Consider the following 23,475-nt stretch of genomic DNA (forward strand, 5'->3'; position numbering starts at 1 on the left):
TATTTGAGACTAACCAAGGGGATTTATGACAATATTTTGAAGGAAAACCTGCCCCAAAATAGCAAGCAAAAGTTTTCTTTGCCCAGAATGGACTCCAGGTTTCCAGTGCATCACTTCTGGTGAAACAAAATGGTGGCAAGGCATCCCATAAGGAATAAGAGCAGCCGAAGCTTTGCATCCATCCAATAATCCATCCATCCATCCAAGCTCAGTCTTTAAATGTGGAATCCACTCAAACCCTATGCCAAAGCGCTGTAGTTCTTTTGCAATATCTTGTACCCAAACCTCTGCATTTTGCAATGCCCTCCAAATGGAGATATGGACAACTCTACATTCCTAGTAAACATCCCCAAACCCAACATTGCCCATGCATGCGCTCCAAACCTGTGCCAAGGTTTTGCAACTATCTGCAACAAAAAAGAATCTCTGTTTGCAATGCCAGCCCAAAAATAAATAATAGATGTCTCAAGTCAGTTCTTTGGAGGAACTCCCCAAATCTGTCTTTCTCTGATTTGCTCCCAATATCGATGTTTTGTTGCAAAACAATGGCAAAACTTTGGCATATGTTTGCATGGGGTCTCAAATTTGGAGGGTTCTCTAGTGAACAAAACAGCAATACCTTTATTGACCCAACCAAAATGCACATTATACACGTTGCAAGCTTTGAAACGCAGTCTCAAAGAAATATCAGTTGGGCCTCCACAGACCTCCAAAGCAAAGTTGTCTCATTCTTTGCCTTTGTACTGACTTTTCCCTCCTCTCTTCCAGGCCGAAATATTATTTTATGCGTCCAGCTCTTTATAGAAAAAGATTAGAAGCGGCGAAGAAGGGAGGAACTAAGAAGGAGATGAGCGAAGAAGCTTGAAAATGGAATGGCGCAGAGTACAAAATAGCATTGTGATGATGGGCTGCTATTAGAGGACGCTTTGGCGTTCATGGGAAGCGGCTTGGAGATAAAGATGTTTCCATTGGGTTGCACCGGAGCACATCCCTTTTGCTGATGTTTCCATCCGACAAGGCTCCTCGGAGCGTCGGGGCGCCTTATTGCCTTGGCCGCACTTGAGGATTTGTATCTGTCCATGTGTGAACGGCGGCACGGATTTGGCGAAGCGTCCGATTGATTCCCAAATGTTTAAAACATGGACAGTGACTTTGTAATACCAGGTTCGGAGAGGTGAAAACTCCCTTTTAAATGAGTGGCTAGTTAAAGCTATGAGAACATGGGGAGAGACGTTTGGATTTGGGTGCTAACATCACCAGATCTCCTCTGATCTCGGAAGCTAAGCAGGGCCAGCCCTGGTTAGTACTTGGATGGGAGACCACCCATGAATACCAGGTGCCATAACTTGGCTTTCAGAGGGTTGTTGTGGTGGTGGTGTGACTTCAAATCGTTTTTGACTTATGGTGACCTTAAGGAGAACCTATCACGGGATTTTCATGGCAAGGTTTGTTCAGAGGAGGTTTGATGCTGCCATCCTCTGAGGCTGAGAGAGTGGGGCTTGCCCAAGGTCATCCAGTGGGTTTCTATGGCTGAGCTGGGATTCGAACCCTGGTCGCCAGAGTCATAGTCCAACGCTCAAGTAAGGCAATGACAAAGCACTATCATTATAGGTTACCATAAGAAGCAGTGTGGTGTAGCGGCTTGAGTGTTGGACTAGGATCCTGAGAGGCCAGGGTTCAAATCCTTGCTCAGCCATGGAAACCCACTGGGTAACTTTGGACCAGGTGCATTCTCTCAGCCTCAAAGGCAAGCAATAACAAACTTCCCCTGAAGAAATCTTGACAAGGGGACCCCATGACAGGTTCTCCTTAGGGTCACCATAAATCAGAAATGACCTGAAGGGAGACAAGAACAACAGTGAAGCTGACAAATAACAGTTCAGACCACTAGTCCATCCAGCTCAGCATTGCTGACATTGACTGCCAGCATCTTCCCAGGGTTTACATGCTGAGGTCTTCAATGATCTCTCCTTCTCCTTCTCGTTCTCTTTCTCTTTCTCCTTCTCTTGCTCTTTCTCTGTTTATTCCCCATCATTCCTCTAAGATTGGGATGAAGGAAATAAAAGCAAAACCTTCAAATAAATAAATAAATCGAGATTCTCTACCTCCATGATTTCCGCCGCGTCTTGCGGTGCTGTCATTGCTGAGGTTGGATAGAGATTTGCGGACGGACGCTATTGTCTGATTCCTCCAGATTCTCTCCTCCGAGGGGGAAAGAAACAGATCGCAGACTGACACGGCCCCCTCCAGCTGCCTCAAAGAAAAAGCCTCCATTATGATTACACTTTCTTTCCCCCCTTCCTTTTCTTTCTTTCTTTTTTTTTTAAAGAGAAAAGATGTACAAAATGCATTCTCAGCTGCTGTCGAGCTTGTTATAACAAAGCGAGTGTTTAAACCCACCGGGTCTTCTGTCGGATGCCAATTCCGTCTCGGAAAACTTTGCACAGTGACGTTGTTTGTATGTCGAAGCCAGCAAGAGAAACGCCTCTATTCAAACGGAGGCATTGTGTCGACGGGAAAGAAACCTCCGCTCGCGGAAAGTCAATTTATTCCCCACCCCAGAACCTCTCAATGTTCTTCCCATTGTGTTAAGAGAAGTGCACTGGGATGAACTGGTCTGGAGGGGAAATGATTCTCTAAGGAATCTCTCATAGCGAGACATTGCAGGCCAAAGGCTTTCAAAACGGATGATTGACCAAAGTGACTCCAAGTAAAAATGCGGTAGAAGGACAAGCTGATCTTGCAGCGAAAACAATTATTTCTGTATTAAAATGACAGCAAAGAGCAGCAAAAACCAGCCCAGTTTAATAATAATAATAATAATAATAATAATAATAAATTATTTATATCCTGCCTCTCCCTATGGATCGAAGTGGGTTACAATAAGTCAATGCAAGCTGTTCCTCCAAAGGCTTATTCCCACTTACAGTTAAATCAGTCTGCAATCTGAATCAATGGATCGATTCAACAGCAGAGCGTGGTTCCCACCATATTTGCCCCGATTGCATTTTTTCCCCTCTAAAATAATCCACTTGTGGTTCACATCCATGCATGAATCGATTCAAAATGGACCCGCTCCAGCAGGCTGAAGGGCAAATTTAAACCAGTTCTGATCCACACCTGGTTCACACTTGCACAGAATCGATTTATCGAAAAAGATGTGGAAAACATCAGCACCAAAAAGATGTGTGTTAAATGGGTCTAGCGCATGCCCCCCCTCGGAATCGCTTCAGCTATTCGGTTTAAGTGCGAACCAGGGTTGTTTGAATCAGTTCAAAGCGGTTTGTGATCCGGTTTAAAAGGTAGTAGGAATGAGGCATACGTAAAAGAGGAAAAAGACAACATAAGCTGAAAACACTTTTCCCAAACAGTCTTAAGCTTGAGCAAAGCTTAAGGCGCTACAAACTAAAACAGACATGTGGATTTTCTGTCCCTCCGATGTGAAGAAGATGACTTGGAGACTGGAGAAGGTCAGAGAGAGAGGACCCTACTCAGCCATGAAACCCACTGGGTGATCTTGGCCAACTTGCATGTGCTCAGCCTCAGGAGAAGGCAAATCTCAGTTGAACAAATCTTGCCAAGAAAACCCCGTCGTACAGCCATAAGTCAGACACAACTTGAAAGCACACAACAAACACACACACTCCTAAGAGTGAAGAGCATGCCTCTGGGTGACCTCAACATGTTCTTGCCCCCCGGGTTCTGCCAATGGCTCTTATGTGTCTGAGCAGGACCAAACAACGGAGCTGCGTACACCGGATGAAAAGCCAATCGGTATAGATATTTGTTGTTTGTTGTTGTGTGCCTTCAAGTCATTTGTGACTTACGGAGAACATAAAGTGAACCTATTGTAGGCTTTTCTTGGCAAGTTTCATCGGAAGGAGTTTGCCATTGCCATCCTCTGAGGTTGAGAGTATGTAATTTGTCTAAGGTTACTTAGTGGGTTTCCACGGCTGAGCCAGGATTCAAACCCTGGTCTCGTAGTGTCATAGTCCAATGTTCAAACCACAACACCATGCTGGATCTGACAGATATTTACTCCTTTGAAACCCAGACATGTTTGCCAGCTTCTCTGAAGGCAATACAATACCTCACAGTGGGAGTGTCCCAGTCTGGCTCGAGAAAGGTATCCCTGTTTTGTGGATTCTGGATGTTATTGTACTTTTGCCATATGGCTTACACATCGACCCCTGGATATGTCTCATCCATAGGGCTTCCAACATGCATTTTGTGCATTTGGGCTGACCCAATGAAAGTGTCCCTGTTTTGTGGATGTTGGATGTTACTGTATTTTGCCATACGGTGAACATGTCTACTCCTGGATGTATCGCATCCATAGGGTTTCCCTACGTCCAAGTGGACTCAACGTCAATTAATAGAATGATTACAACAACAATGTCGATAACACTGATCCCAAATACACGAAAAGCAGAATTAACACACTTCCTTCACACTTTCATTGCTCCCTCTCTCCAATGTCCTCCATCTGATGCTTCTTCCGCACCCCTTTCCCATTCTCTCCTATTTCCTTGGTAACCATCTGCACTTGCTCCAGTTGTGTTGCCCTCCCAATCGTCCGCTCCCACGTAAAGTTCACTACGCTGTGTGTAAAAATAGATGTGTATTTTTTAAAACCACACACAACCCTGCCAAACAAACAAGAGAAAGGAAAAATATTCCCTCCGCACAACAAATTTATCTGTACAACTTTTACCATTCTCTGTCAGTTGACACTTATTAACCCGCTGCCAGACTCATTATCTCTGGGAATAAAATAACTAAGTCAAGACGCACGCTATCGGACGGACTTCTTCCGAATGCTCAAGAGAAGAAGCGTTGACGGTGAAGGGCAGAGCCAATGCAGTTTCTCGACTCCTTCCTTGCCGTATCTAAGCTTTGCCGGTAGGCATTCCAGACAGCAATGCAGTTTCTTTTAAGTGGAAATCCAGCTTGTCTTCCATTGGATGTGATCTCTGACATGTTGTGTGCCTTCAAGTAATTTCTGAGATGTGGCGATCCTAAGTTGAACCTATCATGGGGTTTCTTGCAAGACGTCTTCAGAGGAGGTTTGCCATTGCCTTCTTTTGAGGTCGAGAGAGTGTGACATGCCCAAGGGCACCTCAGTTGGTTTAATGGCTGATCTGGGAATCGAACCCTGGTCTCCGGTGTTGTAGTCCAACACTCAAACTACTATGCCATCCTGGCTTCTGATCTCTGAGTAGATATAGATATATCTATACATCTTCTTCAATTTTTCATGACATTTTCATTAAAGAGGGAGAATCATCAAGGGGAAGCTCCTATACTTTGTTCTAATCCAAGGCTTCTCAAACTTAGAGCATCCAGACGCTTTAGACTTCAACTCCCAGAATCCCCAGCCAGCTTGACCAACAGTCTAGACCTTTGGGAGCCGAAGTCCAAAACATCTGGAGAAACCAAGTTTGAGAACCACTGTTCTTTTTTAATTTTATTTTTGCGGCAAGTAATATACAAAATACAAAATAGTTGTTGAATTTTGTTTTCCAAATCTACACATTTACAATCGACTCCCAACGTTCGTCCAGTTTGTATAAGCCTTTACCATTTAAATATTATTTTATTCAAGTCGAAAGTAATGTTTTTAACGATTCTTCTGTGTATTAAAATCTGGCTTAATTTATTTGGATCGCTCTATCTCAATTTCATACCATTAGCGTCTCATTGAAAACCACTGCTTTAACCTGCCTATGTTTGTGGTGTTGTTGTCGGGTGCCTTCAGTTTGTTTCCAGCTTATGGCAACTCTAATGCAAGCCTACCATAATAGTATCTTGAAAGGCATTGTTCAGAGGAGGTTTTTCCTTGCATTCTTCTGAGGCTGAGACTTGCTCAAAGTCATCCATTAGGGTTTCCATAGGTGAAAAGGGAGTCGAACCTAGTCCCCTGGTCTCCTAGTCCAACTGCAGAATGGGTTTGGATTGGAGAGACCAACTCTATGATTCTATGGCTGCATTCCCACTTACAAATAAAACCCTTTGTGAACCGAATCGATGGATCAGTTTGGCAGCGGAGCATGGTGCGCGCTACGTTTGCCCAGATGGCATTTTCTTGCTGCAAAACAAAATAAAATAACCCACTTGTGGTTCACATTCACGAATGAATCGATTCAAAATGGACCGGCAAATATAAATCAGTACCGATCCGCATCTGGTTCACACTTGCGCGGAATCGATTTATCCAAAAAGACACTGAAAACCAGCATCAAATGCCTAAGTTTTACTCTTGACGTCTCCATAGGTCACATCAAAATCCCTAATTTTGGCCTCAAAATCTGCCCTCGACTTATATATGAAGTCGACATATATATAGTCAGATTCCCAGATAGGATGGATCTTCATTGACATGGGCACCTGGCAACCCATATCACACTCTCTCAGCCTCAAGTGAAGGCTATGGCAAACCTCCTCTGTGGCCAAGAAAACCCAAGGATATGTTAGGGTCGCGGTAAGTTGGAAACGACTTGAAGGCAGACAACACAAACACAACACACACAACACACACACAAGGCAGCACCTTGAGGAAGGGTGACAATGCAGCCAGATGCCAGACAGGGGGCAGTAGAGGGCCTTGGGTTTACCAAAGAGCAGGTGCTCTTGCCAATGTGATTATTATTATATATTGCCAATGCTCCTGCAAGCCGAACACTCCTCCATGCAAAGAGAAAGGGGGGGAAAAGGCAAGGAAGCCATTAATTGATTCCTTGTTAATTAACCTTTTGTAGACCCCTCGAAGACATCTGAAAATGGTTTTTCTTTTGAGCAAGGCTTATCGCCAGCTTGAAGGGGGATGGCTCCTGCACCTTAAACCCGCAAGGTCGGGCGGAAAAAAGTGGAAAGGACAAAACGCACTCTCCTCGGAGAAGGAACGTCTCACCTATCCTTCTGATCTTAATTTAAACAACAAAAAATAAAACACTTTGCGTATTCAGATTGCCGCCCCAAGATCTGTGTCACGAGAAAATATTGGCCGTCATCCGCCAGAAGTCATTGCTTTGTCTCGAAACAGGTTCATCTCGAGATGGCAGATTAGGCTTCAATCTATAAAGCTCCATTTTATTTCATTTTATATTTTTTGTCCATTTGGAAATGGTGTTTTCAATGAGAATTTGGGGGCATGGAAGGAGACAAGGATATTTCCAGGGAACAAGTGATGCATTCCAGGTTGCGGGGAGGTTCCTTTTGGTATCTGCAGTCGCATTTTGTTCCTGCTTTGCCTTGATTTAGCAATGTTTCCCCCGAATCCTTATCAGGTATTGAGAAGTCAAATGTCTGATCCCAGCCCAGAATCATAGAGTTGGAAGAGATCCTAAAGGTTATCCAGTCTAACTCCTTTCTGCCACGCAAGAAGACACCATCAAAGCACTCCTGACAGATGGCCTCTAGCCTCTGTTTGGAAACTTCCAAAGAAGGAGATTCCGCCATTCTCTGAACCAGCATCTTCCACTGCTGAACAGCTCTTACCATCAGGAATGTCATAGAATCATAGAGTTGGAAGGGACTCCAAGGGTCATAGAATCATAGAATCATAGAGTTGGAAGAGACCACAAGGGCCATCCAGTCCAACCCCCTGCCATGCAGGAAATCCAAATCAAAGCATCACCAACAGATGGCCATCTAGCCTCTGTTTAAAGACCTCCAAGGAAGGAGACTCCACTACACTCCGAGGGAGTGTGTTCCACTGTCGAACAGCCCTTACTGTCAGGAAGTTCCTCCTAATGTTGAGGTGGAATCTCTTTTCCTGTAGCTTGCATCCATTGTTCTAGGTCCTGTTCTCTAGAGCAGCAGAAAACAAGCTTGCTCCCTCCTCAATGTGACATCCTTTCAAATATTTAAATATTGGTCATCCAGTCCAACCCCATTTGGACATGCAAGAAGACACTATCCAAGCACTCCTGGATAGATGGCCGTCCAGGCCCTGAAAACCTCCAAAGAAGGAGACTACTCTACCTTCTGAGGCAGCGTCTTCCATGGTCAAACAGCTCTTACCATCAGGATGTGCTTCCTAACGTTGAGGTGGACTCTGTTTTCCTGGAGCTCAAACCCACTGCTCTGTTTCCTAGTGTCTGGAGCAGCAGAACACAAGCTTGCTCCATCTTCAATATTCTAGGGATTGTCTTCTCCAATGAAGGTCTTCCACTACAGAGCCTTGTCTGCCTGCCTGTGACAGGCAGTGTGGCACAGTGGGTAGAATATCAAATAGGAACTTGGGAAGTCCAGGTTTAGTCCCTACAGGGTCATGTTGGACCAACTTTCAGGATTGTTGTGAAGATTAAGAGAAGAGGCAAGCAATATGGACCACAATTTTTTGGGGGTGGGTGGGTTTTTCAGGCTATGTGGCCGTGTTCTAGAAAAGTTTATTCCTGACGTTTCGCTAGCATCTATGGCTGGCATCTTCAGAGAATGCTGGCAAGGAAGAGAGTGAGGTGTGTGTGTATGTGTGTGTATACACACACACACACACACATATATACAATATATAGTATACACATCTTCAGAGAATAATGGCATGGAAGAGAGTGGGATATATATATGTATATATAGTATATACATCTTCAGAGAATGCTGAATGTATGTGTATACATACATATATACATATATGTATGTGTGTATACATACATATATACATATACACATATACACAATATATATCATATACATCTTCAGAGAATGCTGGCATGGAAGAGAGTGAGGTGTGTGTGTATGTGTGTGTGTATATATATATATATATACACACACACATATATACAATATATAGTATATACATCTTCAGAGAATACTGGCATGAAAGAGAGTGGGATATATATATATGTATATATAGTATATACATCTTCAGAGAATGCTGGCATAGAAGTGTGTGTGTGTGTGTGTGTGTATACAGTGCGTCCTCGCCTTATGCGGGGGATCTGTTCCGGATCCCTTCGTGTAAGGCAAATTCCGCCTATGCTCGAGCCCCATTGGAAACAATGGGGCTCGTGCGTGGCGGCGCGCAACAGGCGTGCGCGCCCATTCAATTGAATGGGACGCGCCACCCCTTCCGCCCCGCGCGCGCCGTGGCTTGAGCACATACGCTCAAGTCCGCGTATGGCACGGGCGCACTGTACATACATACACACACACACATATATACACATATACACAATATATAGCATATACATCTTCAGAGAATGCTGGCATGGAAGAGAGTGGGTATATATACTATATACTGCCTATATGTAGTGTACACACACACACACACACACACACACACACACATCCCACTCTCTTCCATGCCAGCATTTTCTGAAGATGCCAGCCATAGATGCTGGCAAAACATCAGGAATAAACCCTTCTAGAACATGGCCACAGAGCTAGAAAAACCCAGAAAAAAATATGGATGCTGGCCGTGAAAGCCTTCAACTTCACAATATAAGCCGCCATTTTAACTCAAGGGTGGAAAGAGAGAATACCGAGGTAACTTTGTTATTGTTGTGTGCCTTCAAGTCATTTCCAACATATGGAGGACCAATCATGGGGTTTTCTTGGCGAGTTTCTTCCGAGGGGGTTTGCCATTGCCATCCTCAGAGGCTGAGGGAGTATGACTTGCATGGAGTGTCTTAAAAGGCAACCTACCAAACGTCATACATTTCTTTATAAATAGGATGGAACAAACCTCAGCGCTAGGCCCAAAGTGTCAAGGGCTTAGTTCTTAAATATCTGTCTTTGGATCCTGCTGCGTTCAACCATGCTTTTGTTGCCAAATTAGGGTTGCCATCACTTTTTTCCACAGAGGCTCTTCGTCTTTAAAGACCTATATGGCAGGCAGAGAAAATATGGCTAGGAAGAGCTGCAATCTACTGAATCAGGATGGCGCGGATCTATTTCAGAGTTTTGTTCAGCTTGTTTCTTTTAATGAGAACCAGCCCACTTCCCCCAATCGCATCCAGAACAGAATGGGAGGAACGTGAGATGGATGCATTTTGAACCCGGGCTCAAATGTAACAGAGAGATTGCTCCCAGTCAATGGCGATGGAGCCTATTCGCTCCCACCAGCGATTGCTGTGGAGCAAAATATCAAGATCAAATTAAGTTTTACTAGGAGCAAAGAAAGCTCCGTCAAGCCCTAGTCATAATTTTGCTCGTAAAATTAATGGCCGAAGCAGCATTATGTGCAATGCTTGTGTGCAGGCACACTATGTCTCAGTCAACAACTCCTGGCAGTCTGGTAAGAGCATTTATTCTCCCCTATTGAACTTAGGGTGCCTCTGCACAGCAAAAATAAAGCAGTTTGATGCCACATTGGCTGTGTACACACTGCAAAAATAATGCAGTTTGACACAGCTTCAACTGCCATGGCTTAAGACTATGGGATTCTGGGAGCTGTAGTTTTGTGAGACATGCAACCTTCTCTGCGAGAGAGCTCTGGTGCCGCAACAAACTACAAATCCCAACATAACATAGCCTTAAGCCATAGTGGTTAAAATGGTGTCCAACTGGATTCTTTCTGCAGCCTTTGACTGCCATGACTCCATCGTGCCGCATCCTGGGATTTGTTGTTTGGTCAGGTGCCCCAGAGCGCTCTAACTGGCCAGGCTGAAAACCTCACCAAACTACAAATCCCAGTATCCCATAGCACTGAGCCGTGAGAGTTAAAGTGGTATGAAACTGCATTATTTCTGTAGCAAGGATGCAGCCAAAAGTCCAAAACACACTGCAGGAATAATCCATTTTGAGACCACTTTAGCTGTCCTGGCTCAATGCTAGGGAATCCTGGGAACTGTAGTTTTGTCAGAGAGGTCTGGTAACAACAATAAACTACAATCTCCAGGATCCCCTAGCACTGAGCCAGGGCAATTGAAGCAGTGTCGAACCGGATTATTTCTGCAGTGTGTTTCGGATCTGAGTCTCAAAGGTGCTACAAGATCTATTTGCGGACCAATTTTCCAGACTAACACTGCTATGTCTCAGGTTCTTGGCCAGAAAAAGATGTGGAGAGTTCAAATTTTGAACAGAATACATCCCAAGCATGATTCCCACCAGTCCAGAATTCTTGTCAGGGATCCTCAACTCTCAAAAAACCATATTGTGTGACCTGTTTCTGAATATGTTTGAATATTCTAATGTACAGTCAATGGCACAGCATGCGCAACTCTGCTTCAGAAGCCTTGGACTGGATGCTGCCATGTTGCATGGGACAAAAATGTCCAGCCTCTTCAGTGGGGCTGTGTTACTTGTGTGTAAATCACCCACCGAATCCCAGCCGGTGTGTTCGACTTTGCTGCTTCGGAGGCTGAGAAAACCTGTCAGGCCAGGCCGCTCTTTGCAAGCAATGCCACGCATACCTTGCTTTCTCTCTTTGGCAGCCTTTCCACCGAAAACCTGGCCAGCATTTCCTATGTTTGAAAGCAATGAAAATAACACTGCTTGATTTCCTTCCCTGGGGACTCTTTCCGATAACATTCCACATTCATCCATCAAAACTGCCTTGTCGGCTTTTCTTCCCCAGGAGAGAGAGAGAGAGAGAGAGAGAAAGAGAGAGAGAAAGAGAAAGAGAAAGAGAGGGAGGGAGGGAGGGAAACACAAAGAAAACACACACTCTTTTCAGAGGAAGAATGCCTCCTTTGGCTTGGGGCAGGTGAACCGGAGGGTCCAGCAACAAAAAGCTTCAACAACATGATTTCTCACAAGCTTATCTCAGGTTTAATGGGGCATTGGTTTGCAGCTGGGGACTTCCCTGTTAGTGGGCCTTCTCCAGTCTTCAAACCTGAGCTTTGCAAGAAAGTGATGCACCTCTTTATGGGAAGAAGGTTCACAGTTGCTTGTGGTTGTTGCTGTTGTTGTGTGCCTTCAAGTCATTTCCGACTTATGGTGACCCTATCATGGGGTTTTCTTGGCATGTCTCTTCAGAGGCGGTTTGCCATTGCCATCCTCTGAGGCAAAGAGAGTCCGACATTGTTGCTAGCTTCCATCAAGTTGACTTCAACTCATGGTGACCTCCATGATTGTGAGATCTCCAAGCCCTCCATCATCAACCTTTCTGCTCAGATCTTGCAAACTAAGGGACGTAGCCTCCTTAACTGAGTCCTCTCTTTCTACATCCCTCTGCCTTTCCTAGCATTATTGTCTTTTCCAATGTGTCATTCCTTCTCATGACATGACCAACATACAGGAACCTCAGCTTGATCATCTTGACTTCTAAGGAGATTTAAGACTTGATCCGTTCTAGGACTTGTCTTTTTGGCTGTCGGTGGTACATTTCAACAGCCATGCTGCGTCATGTTCCCAAAAGACCATGGCTTGGTATCCTAAATGGTTCTTGACTTGAGACATCCTAACCAGTCAAGGATCCTGTTCTAAATAAGATGATATCACAGTGACCCATAGCAGTGGTGTTTCCTAGCTCAAATATCAGTAGGGGAGTGAATCCAATCTGGGTTTTAATTAGTTCACACCTGGGATCCACTAGCTGGTGCTGAGTACCAAATCCAGAGTTTAGAAAAAGTTACTTTTGGGGACTGAAACTCTCCGAATCCTCCAGAATTCTGGGAGACTCTGGGAATTGTTGTGCCTCAGTTCAGGAACATCTGCAGTTCCTTGCCCAGATCTCTTTCTTCTACAAACTGAACAGGTTTTGTTCTTCCCCAAGGTTTGAATGATGTTTCCATCTAGGATGTGGTCTTCCTCTCTTCTACCATTCTCCATCTTTCCCTGCATGATTGTCTTTTCTAGTGAGTCCTGTCTTCTCATGATGTGGCCAAAGTATGACAGACTCTAGTCATCTTGGCATCTAGGGAGAGTTCAAGCTTGGTTTGCTCTAGGACCCATTTGTTTGCCTTTTTGGCTGTCCATGTATCCTCAGCACTCTTAATTTATTTATTCATTTGTTCATTTACGGGATTTATATCCTGCATTTCTCCCAAAATTGGACCTATATATCACCTTTCTCCCAAGATGTGATTTTCCAGCACCTCATCTCTGACGAGTCTATCTTCTTTCTGTCTGCGTTCTTCACTGTCTTACTCTCACATCTATAGATAGTGATGGGGAATACAATGGCTTGTTGTACAATGGATGATCCTGATCTTAATCTTTATATCTTTGAATTTTAGGATCTTGCTTAGTTCTTTCAAAGCTGCCCTTCCCATTCCTAGCCTTCTTCTGATTTTCTGGATGCACTCCGTTTTGATGCTCTGGATCCTAGTCTCTGGAGCAGCTGAAAACAAGCTTGCTCCCTTTTCCATATGACATCCTTTCAAATATTTAAACAGGACTATTATGTCTCCTCTTAACCTTCTCTTTTCTAGGCTAAACACCCCCAGATCCCTAAGCCACTCCTCACAGGGCTTGGAGGTTTCTAGACCTTCCACCATTTTGGTCACCCTCCTCTGGACACGCTCCAGATGCTGTTTCTCCCTACATCTCTCCTAATCTTTCTGTTTCCAACATTCCCCTTTTTAAAAAATCACAAGACAATAAAAGGTGTTTTTCCCCCTTCCCTCCCCTTCAATAGACAAGATAATTGCCATGGATCAGAATTCAAATGCATGCAAGCACCTGAAAAGACAATGGGTTTCTGTGGTGCATACAGATGAATGAAAAAAGGGAGGGAAAAGTTGCAGAGAAAGCTCTATCTGTGTCGAATCGGGCCTTCACCCCACAGTTGGAAATGTACAAAAAGGCTTGTCGTCTTGTTTCAGTTTTTCGTTTCAACAGCCGTCCTTTTTCGGGAGCGAGAGGCGAATGCTTCCAGAACACTTCCATGTTGTGCAAATGCCCATTGTTTCTATTCCTGTTTGTTGCTATTGTCTTCCTGCTCCGCAGCTGCTTTGGCAAAATGTTTTCCCCATCGCCTAATTGCAAGCTTCTTCTTTCTCCGAGAATAGTGCCATTGATGATCCCAACCAACCGTGGATCACAGACTGGAGAGAATATCAAAAGGCAAGGTTGCCCATCGGATGGGATGATGTGAATGGAGTCGATTTCATGTGACGCTAGTATGTTGTGTATTGTTTGCTTAATACATTTCGGTCCTGGCTTCTATGAATGTAGAGCCCATAATGTTTCAAGGTGGCCTCCCGTCCAAACAAGACCTGCTCAGTTTTGGTAAAGAAGCAACATCACTTGGGTTGGAAAGTTTGGGATCTTCAGATCTTTTGGATTTCAACTCCCAGAAGCTCGACCTAGCCTGGTCAAGGGGTTCATTTGGTTCATTTGTTGTTGTTTGTTTGTTTGTTTGTTGTTGTTGTTGTTGTTAAGCACCATTGAATCAATCCCAATTCATAATGACCCCGTGGATGAGATATCTCCAAGACTCCCTATGTTCCACTATTATTCTAAGTTTGCAGATTCATATCCATGACCTCCTTGAATTCATCCATCTGATACATCAGCGCTTCCCCACTTGTGGGTCGCAACCCCTTTGGGGATCAAACAACCCTTTCATATTTCGTATTTCCAATGGTCTTAGGAACTGAGACGGAAATAATTTTATGGTTGGGGTTCACCACAACATGAGGAACTATATTAAAGGGTCATGGCATGGGGAAGGTTGAGAATCACTGTGAGACATGCTCTTCCTCTCTTTCTACACTGCTCCACCTTTCCTAGCATTATTGTCTTTTCCAATGAGTCATTCCTTCCCATGGCATGACCAAGGTATGACAACCTCAACTTGATCATCTTGGCTTCTAGGGAGATTTCAGGCTCGATTTGTTCTAGGACTTGTCTTTTTGGCTGTCCATGGTACGTTTCAACAGCCGTGCTGCGTCATGTTCCCAAAGACCATGGCTTGGTGTCCTAAATGGTTCTTGACTTGAGTCAAGGATCCTGTTCTAAATAAGATGATATCACAGTGACCCATAGCACCGGTGTCTCCTAGCTCAAATGTCAGTAGCATAGTGATTCCACAGATGTCAGAAGGACCTTTGGAGTTCATACCTGGGATCCACTAACTGATGCAGAATACCGGATCCATAGTTTAGAAAAAGTTACTTTGGGGGACTAAAACTCCCCGAATCCCACAGAATACTGGGAGACTCTGGGAGTTGTTATGCCCTAGTTCAGTAACATCTCCAGATCCTGGCCCAGGTCTCTTTCTTCTACAAACTGAACAGGTTTTGTTCTTCTTCAAGGTTTGAATGATAATTCATTTCATCAGGTTTGGAAAGGGGAGATTGGGCCAGGAAAGCTTACATAGCTAAGTATCCACTTCACAGTTTCATAACTAGGTTTTTAAGCTGCCTTGAGTCCCTGTACTGGGAGGAAGGCGTTGAGTCCCTGTACTGGGAGGAAGGCGGGTTATAAATAAAAATAAACATAAACACAACAACAACAATAATAATTGCAGAAATTTCTGCACAGAAAAATGTTTCCTGTCCAGAGAAAACCTATTTTCTGCACAAACCAACCATATCTGAAGTACATCATTTTCTCTGCAGGGAACAGCTTTCCTATATGGAAAATATTGCATAGAAACGGCAGTTTCATGCATGACAAATGCTGGTTTTTTGTGCAAATCAACCATTTTTGCATTTAGCAACTCCTTAACTGCAATATATTCTGTGCAGGAAACAGCTTTTCTGTACAAAAAAAAAATAAGATTTCTGTATAGAAAAGGCTGGTTCCTGTACCGAAAAATGCTGTTTTCTGTGCAAATCAATTACACGCCATTTTTGCAGTGAACAGCTCTCTAAGTGCAGTATTTTCCAGGTAGGAAGCTGCTTTTTCTATAAAGAGAAGCCGGTTTACTACACCAAAAGGGCTGCTTTATGCACACAACAAACGCATGCAAATTTGGCCCAGAATCTGTCCTGAACTGAGAAGATTTTTCTCAGTGCCGGATTCTTCTCATCAGGGCTTCTTGCCTTGCGAACAACATGTTTTTGACCACTTTTCAAATAGCCTTCCCATCCCTATAATCCCTTGCATCTTCCTTTGGCAGGCCTAGGCTGGCTCCAAAAGAGGGGGAATTAGATAAGTATTGCAAGGGAAGCTTTTAGGATCCCATCTGGCCTCACTTTTACTTTTTAAAAAAAGGAAAAGAGTCTGTTCGTTTTCCAGACGCCGTGCAAATGAGGCAAAGCTAATGTCTTGGTGCTTTCAAGATTGAGCACAAATGCTTTGTGGAGATGCCTGTGCGTGTGTGCGTGTGTGTGTGTGCGCGCGCGCAGGAAAATGCCAAATGGAGGAGCTTGAAATAACTTTCCAAAAGCATCAAATACATCACACTCTAATGTGCCTATTGCCGGAGGAGGTTTCCCACTGTCAGCGGCAGCTGGTGGCCTCAATGACATACAGTGGCGATTCGGCTCCGGGTTTTAGCCTGAATTTTAAAGGAGCCACTCAGGAAACCCAACTGAAGCGTCAAAATAGGTCCAGCACCTTGGACAGTTCCAAGCCAATTGACACAATGCCTAGAATGGTTTCAGCATCTTGGTCAGTTCCAAGCCAATGGACTCTATCCTTCAAAAACATACAGCAAACTACAATTGCACCCAAAATGCACAAAACAGCGATACCTTTATTGGCTGACCAAAATGCACAGTATACATGGTGCAAGCTTTTTGAAGCACCACTGGCTTCTTTATCAGGCAACAGCGTTAAAAATCAAACCAGAGAAAGAATAAATGGAGGTTCATTTTGTGTTACTAATGGACTTTAAATCATATTACCTAGAGTTTCCAACCCTTTGCCTCCCAGGCCGAGGAAGAGGAAAGGCCTCTATCTATATACTTATCCTTCCATACCATTTTAACTGAAAATAAATGCAACAACATCTTGTCAACAGCATCATTTTTTGCTCTTTCTCTCATGTGATTTTTAACACTTTTGCCCAATGACGAAGCCAGTGGAGCTTGCATCTTGTATTTTCTAAGCCTAGAATATGTTCAGGATCCTGGACAGTTCCATCCAAATGAACTCAATCCCTGGAATAGGTTCAGTATCATGGGTAGTTCCATTCCAACAAACTCTACCCCCAGATTAGGTTCAGCACCATGGACATTTCTAACCCAATGCAGTCTATCCCCAGATTAGATTCAGCACCATGGGCAACCCGAACCCAATGAACGCAATCACTAGAATAGGTTCAGCACCACGGATAGCCCCATCACAATGAACTCTATCCCTAGAATAGGTTCAGCACTCTGGACACTTCCATCTGAATGAATTCAATCCCTAGAATAGGTTTAGTCCCATGGGCAATTCCATCCCAGTGAACTCTATCCCTGGAGTAGGTTCAGCATCTTGGACAGTTCTGACCCAATGGGCTCTATCCTTAGAATAGGTTCAGCACCCTAGACAGTTTAAAAGCCAATGAACATTATACCAAGAACAGTTTCAGCACCCTGGATAGCTCCAACTCGACAAACTCTATCCCTAGACTAGGGTCAGCACCCTGGACAGTTCCAAACCCAATGAACATGATGCCAAGAATAGGCTCAACACCCCAGAGAGCTCTGGAGTTACCCTCGGCTTTTGCCCTTCACTGTTCCTGTCCCATTGCAGAAGTCCTTACATGAGATTAAACCATTGGCCCATCTAGCCTAGTACTGTCTACTCTGACTGGTAGTAACGTTCCCAGCTTCCCAGTACTTAGCAGTAACTCCTTGGGATCTCTTGAAGAACGGACGTATTTCCCTTTACCCCTTCCAGGAGCAGAAACCAAGTGTCCTGCACCGAAAACAGCATTTCTGCGCAGAAAATGCTGTTTTCTCCACCAAAATCCTGTTTTTTGCACTGATGCTTCTGTTTTCTATGGAACAGGTGTGTTTTGTTTTGCATAGAATAAGTACCGAACTGTGACTCATTTTTAAAAACTATGCCTTTTTGGATGATTCTATCACAGCAAGGCCAATGGTCCAATGATTTCTTCTTGCCCCATGAGAGTGAAATTTACCAGACCCTAACCAAAGGCACTTTGCAAAACGGAGATCATGTTCCTGTGGCAAAGTTCTTCAACTTGGGTCTCCTCTCTGTTCTCCTGCAAATCCTTTTGTTTCCCCCCGAAAAAAGGGAGACTATACCAAAGACTATTCCTTCCCACCCTCTCCATCACAACAACCTTGTTTTCCATCAATCTCATCAGACGGTCTGAACGGTAAACATTCAAATTACAATATAACTCTTGACTTCTGTTAATTAAAAGGCATTTTTTTGGCGCCCATGTTTGTGCGTTCGTGATGAGCCGCTTGATTAAAACGAGAGCATCCATTCAGAATGAGCATCCATTCTGGGGAAGGGGAGGCGAGGGGGGGAAAGTGGGGGATGAAATTGCTTTTGTTGCACCGATTACTCTATTTTAAAACTCCTGGCTGTTATCACGCTAATAAAAAGCTGTCACTTTCCCTGTCATGTAATTTTTCGAGTGCCAGCTCTTTTGCATAGTTGCGCGACACTCTCCTTTTTATTTCGGTAATTGCAGACAGATTTGGTGTTGGCATAATGCAACTCTCTCCATCCCAGTATCAAGCCTGTGACAGTGGAGAGGGCCAGTGTCAGCTGTCCGCGCCGATGTTCAGGTTTTGGTACCCGTATTAAAGGAAATGTCCAAGGTGCTGAACTCTGGTCTCAAGATAATTCAGCACCATGGAGAGCTCAACCCTTTACCGCTGTCCAGTGGGTGCAATGCGATCACCATCTCCCCGGTTTAGCAGTCTTCTTCTGGTTAAGTGCTGAACTTGTCCCCATGAATGGAAAACCTGAATGCGAAACACACACACACAAACACACACACCCGACAAAGCGAAACCCCTGCTAAAAGGCAGCCGTGGGACCATTTTGCCTAGATAAAATAAAGGAGGAAATAAGCAAATAAGGAAACTAATTAAAACCAAGGGCTTAATTAACGGGTAGTTAGAGCGAGGAAAATAGGGCTTGGAAGTCGTAAGCAACCAGGCCAGCGCAGTGGAAGTTTTCTCTTGCCTCTTTCACTTTTGTTGTTGTTTTGCCCCCATCTTCTTCTTACTATTTTTTGGTTCATTCCATGGTTGTTGTTGTTGTTGTTATTATTATTATTATTATTACTATTATTATTAATATCCTGCCCTTCTCCCAAGGCTGGGGCCCAGGGTGGCTTACAACATTAAAAAACACCACACCGTTAAAAACATACAAAAATAGTGTATTAAAATAGAATTAAATAACAACCATAATGAAAACAAATTCAATGCTAAAATCAAGTTTAAAAAGATTAAAAAGATTAAAATATGGTTTAAAGATTAAACCAGTATAACAACACCAGTTAGTTGGGTCAATTCCTCTGGTCTGTTCTAGGGCACAATTCAAAGTGCCTATAAAGCCCTAAATGGCTTATTAGAAATGGCATAGGGGTTTGAGTGCCAGACTATGACTCTGGAGACCAGGGTTCAATTCCCACCTTGGCTGTGAAACCCAATATATGACCTTAGCCAAATCACACTCTCTCAGCCTCAGGGGAAAGCAATGGCAAATCCCCTCTGAGCAAAGCTTGCCAAGGAAACCCCGGCAAAGGGTTGCCGTAAGCCAGACGTGACTTGAAGGCACACAACAACAACAACAACCATTGTTGTTAATATGGCTAACAGCTTGTTATGTAGACTTTTTATGGCTTTAATAGACTTTTTTTATGTGTAAACTTTCCTTGGAGAGAAGATGGAGTCTAAATAATGATAAAGACAACAACAAGAACAACTTTTGCACTGTTTCACCTTCATTCTGTCTAGCTCCATGAAAGATTAGAACAGCATTTTACATTTATTAATGCAGTTTGATACCACTTTAAGCACTGTAGTGCCATCCTATGGGATCCTGGGATGTGTAATTTAGAAGATCTTTTGCCTTCTCTGCCAACGAAGGCTGGCACCTCACAAAACTACCAATCCCAGGATTCTATGGGATGGAGCCCTGGCAGTTAAAGTGGTATCAAGCTGCATTATTTCTACACTTGTAATTCTAGATTATGCATTTGTAACTGCAATTGGGAATTCCAACCTATTTGTTTTGGCCCCCAAAACCCTCCATGTCTTTTTATTTGGCACCAAATAATTTCCCCCAAACAATTCAAGATGTGGAAATACTGGAGGAAAAACTGTGAAAAGATCCATTTTGTCTCTGTGTTGTGTGCCTTCAAGTCATTTCTTATAGCGATCATAAGGCGAAACTACCCTGGGGCTTTCTTGGCAAGATTGGTTCAGAGGAGGTTTGCCGTTGCCTTCCTCTGAGGCTGAGAGAGTGTGACTTGTCCAAGGTTCTCTGAACATGCCACCCACAGATGCTGGCGAAACATCAGGAATAAACTCTTCTAGAACATGGCCACAAAAATTTATGGATGCTGGCCAAGAAAGCCTTCAATTTCATGTTATATAGTGCGTTTCTATAGCCGAGTGGGAATCGAATCCTGGTCTCCAGAGTCATAGCCCAATGCTCAAACCACTACACCATGCTGGCTCCATGGAAAAATTCATACTCCAATGTTAATTCATCCTTATTGCGTTTACCCACATTCAGGAAACCATGTTACGGCTGGGAAATAACTATCAGTGAATATTGCTCCCATATTCCTACAACAGGGTTCCTTGGCTGATGAATTTGACAGCAAGGCAATGTTTCTCCTACTTCTTCTTTGTGGCTTCATGTCCCCCAGCCATTTAAAAATACCTTCTCAACCCACATATTTCCAGTCTCAGCCTAACAAGGGCTGCTTCTCTGCAAGCCATTGTTTTCTGTTATTGTTTCCTGCCTTCCTGTGTATACAACACATTTTGTTCTGGGATTGTGGGTTTTTTTGGGGGGGTCTGCCTAGAAACCTGACCCTGAAATACAGCATGCAGAGAAATGGTGCTCGCGGGGATATTTTTGGAACTGGGGACTGCAGAAAAAGAAAGAAAAAGAGAAGCAAAGGCATTGTCGAAACTAGCTCTGGCGTGCCCAAAATAACAGCCCTTATGCCCCAGTGTGAGCATGGAGCTTATAAATAAATATCCGTCTTGCTCAGCTTGGCAACAAGCCATTTCACGCAATCGCAAGGGGTGGCTAAATCTAACTGGCGTCAAAGGGAAGCAACAATAAACAGCTTGGGATGCGTGTGGTAGTACATCAGATTGTGGGTTCATTTTGCAAACCAAGATTCAAGAAGGTCTGTTCAACTGGGCCATCTGTAGCTCTCAGAGTCCCACCAGTGCAAGCGAAAGGATCGAGGAGTCTGAGTAGACCACAAGCTGAACATGCAGCAGCTAAAATAGCCAATATGATTCCAGGCTGCATCCATAGGAGTGTAGTGTCTAGATCAAGGGAAGGAATAGTCCTATCTATTCAGGCCAGACCTCACCTGAAATACTGTATCCAGTTCTGGACACCACATTTCAAGAAAGATGCTGACAATGTGAAGCATCTCCAGAGGAGGGTGACCAAAATAGTGAAAGATCTGGAAACCACCAAGCCTTCTGTGGAGTGGCTTATGGAGCTGGGTGTGTTTAGCATGGAGAAGAGGAGGTTAAGAGGTGATATGATCACCATGTTTAACTATTTGAAGGGATGTCGTATTGAGGATGGAGCAAGCTTGTTTTCTGCTGTTCCAGAGACTAGGACCCGGAGCAATGGAGTCAAGCTACAGGAAAAGAGATCCACCTAAACATTAGGAAGAACTTCCTGATGGTAAAATCTGTCCAACAATGGAAGATACTGCCTTGGAGGGTAGTGGAGTCTCCTATTTTGGAGTGAGCACTTGAGGTCTCTTCCATCTCTAGGATTCTGTGATTCATCACAAAAGCCTTCTGCAAGTTCTCAGTTTGGATATGCATTATCCCTCCACAATTGTCCTGATTTGGCAGGGACAGTCCTGATCCCGCTCTTTCATCCCTGCAGAATCCCATCATCCTGGAACAAACTACAAGTGTAAATACACTGACAGAACTTTCTGCTCCCCCAGGAGGAAGGAAGAACTGAGCTGAAAACTGGTTTGTTGCATGCGTGTATTCTCCTCAAAGAATTTGGAAAAGCAGACTGTCAAGAGGCGGCCCAGCTCTTCAAACCACTCTACCCCACTGCCCCAATTCCTCAAAACTCCTGCCCCAAATCTCACTGACATTGCGTTGCGGCGACAGCTCTTCCAAAACACCTACAGTGACTGACTGCTGACATTGACAGAGAGGGGGGTTCGATGATGATGGCAGTGATGATGATGATGATGATACAGCGTCGCCTCCAGGCGTGATGGGGAAGAAGGACTTGGAGAAGGAGAGTGCCAGGCAAGAAAGGCCTCCCACCGTTTTGTCATGGCAACAGATTCTGAAGGATGGACCTCCTGCTGGCCACTTCCAGCCACAAACTGTCTCGCTTGGGGCCACCCGGGGGTAGAGATTACTCAACAGCACTCTGCCGTGAGTCTGATTGTGGTTGACAGTGATGAGTGCCCATTGGGGACAAAGCCGAGGTCACTCCTTTGGGGCTTTGATTTAACGGCAGCATGGGGTCGCCCAGCAATGTGAAAAAAAGCAAGCCCTGCATGAGTTGACTTGGCCAGCCCGTCACTGGCTGTTACTGTAAAAAGAAAGAGAGAAGGAGAGAATTTGTCTGATATGTACTTAATCTGAGTAGAAAAAATGGCTTGGTCCACCATGCCCAGGCTGAAACCCTATTCATTCATCAGCCAGTATATCTTGGTGGTGTCCATGTCAAGATGTGGAGAACCTGCTCTGGAGATACCTTCCAAAGACCTCTCTATAGTTCTACTTTGAAGATACCTCCCAGAGAGCTCTCTAAGGTGCTGAACCTACTCTGGAGAAACTTCCAAAAGAGCTGTCCCAGGTGTTGTACCTGCAATAGAGATACCCCCAAAAGAGCTCTCTAAGGTCCTGAACCTACTCTGGAGATATTTCCAAAAGAACTATCCCAGGTGCTGAACCTACTCTAGAGATATCTCCAAAAGAACTATCCCAGGTGCTGAACCTGCTCTAGCAATACCTCCAAAAGAGCTCTCTAAGGTTCTGAACCTAGTCTGGAGATACTACCAAAATAGCTCTCTAAGGTGCTGAACTTACTCTGGAGATACTTCCAAAGAACTGTCTAAGGTCCTGAACCTACTCTGGAGATGTCTCCAAAAGAACTATCCCAGGTGCTGAACCTCCTCTAGCAATACCTTCAAAAGAGCTCTCTCAGGTGCTGAACCTGCTCTGGAGATACTTCCAAGAGAGCTGTCCCAGGTGTTGAACCCCCTCTAGGGATACCTCCGAAAGAATGGTCCAAGATGCTGATTTAGATTCCACCTAGACTTTAGGAAGAACTTCCTGATGATAAGAGCTGTTTGACAATGGAAGATGCTGCCTCAGAAAGTGGTGAAGTCTCCTTCTTGGAAGGTTTTTAAGCAGAGGCTGGGGGGAGTATCTGTCAGGAACGTTTTGATGGTGTCTTCCTGCATGGCAGAAGGGGGTTGACCTGGATGCTCCTCGGGGACTCCTCCAGCTCTTTCATTCTATGATTCTGTGATTC

The 23,475-nt window shown here is 44.3% G+C and overlaps 1 long non-coding RNA gene across 1 annotated transcript in view; it reads right to left on the bottom strand.

Moving 5' to 3' along the window:
- LOC149308445 (uncharacterized) overlaps positions 1-2,235 on the bottom strand; it is an 89,564-nt gene extending 87,329 nt beyond the window's left edge. The window contains exon 1 of the long non-coding RNA XR_016282223.1: positions 2,106-2,235. This is a non-coding gene — a long non-coding RNA (uncharacterized LOC149308445). The remainder of the gene's footprint in view (positions 1-2,105) is intronic.
- Positions 2,236-23,475: the final 21,240 nt, after the last annotated feature.

Source organism: Sceloporus occidentalis, unplaced genomic scaffold (assembly GCF_023333645.1).
Source record: "Sceloporus occidentalis isolate IW3139 unplaced genomic scaffold, rSceOcc1.0.p SCAF_8, whole genome shotgun sequence".
Taxonomy (NCBI): Eukaryota; Metazoa; Chordata; class Lepidosauria; order Squamata; family Phrynosomatidae; genus Sceloporus; species Sceloporus occidentalis.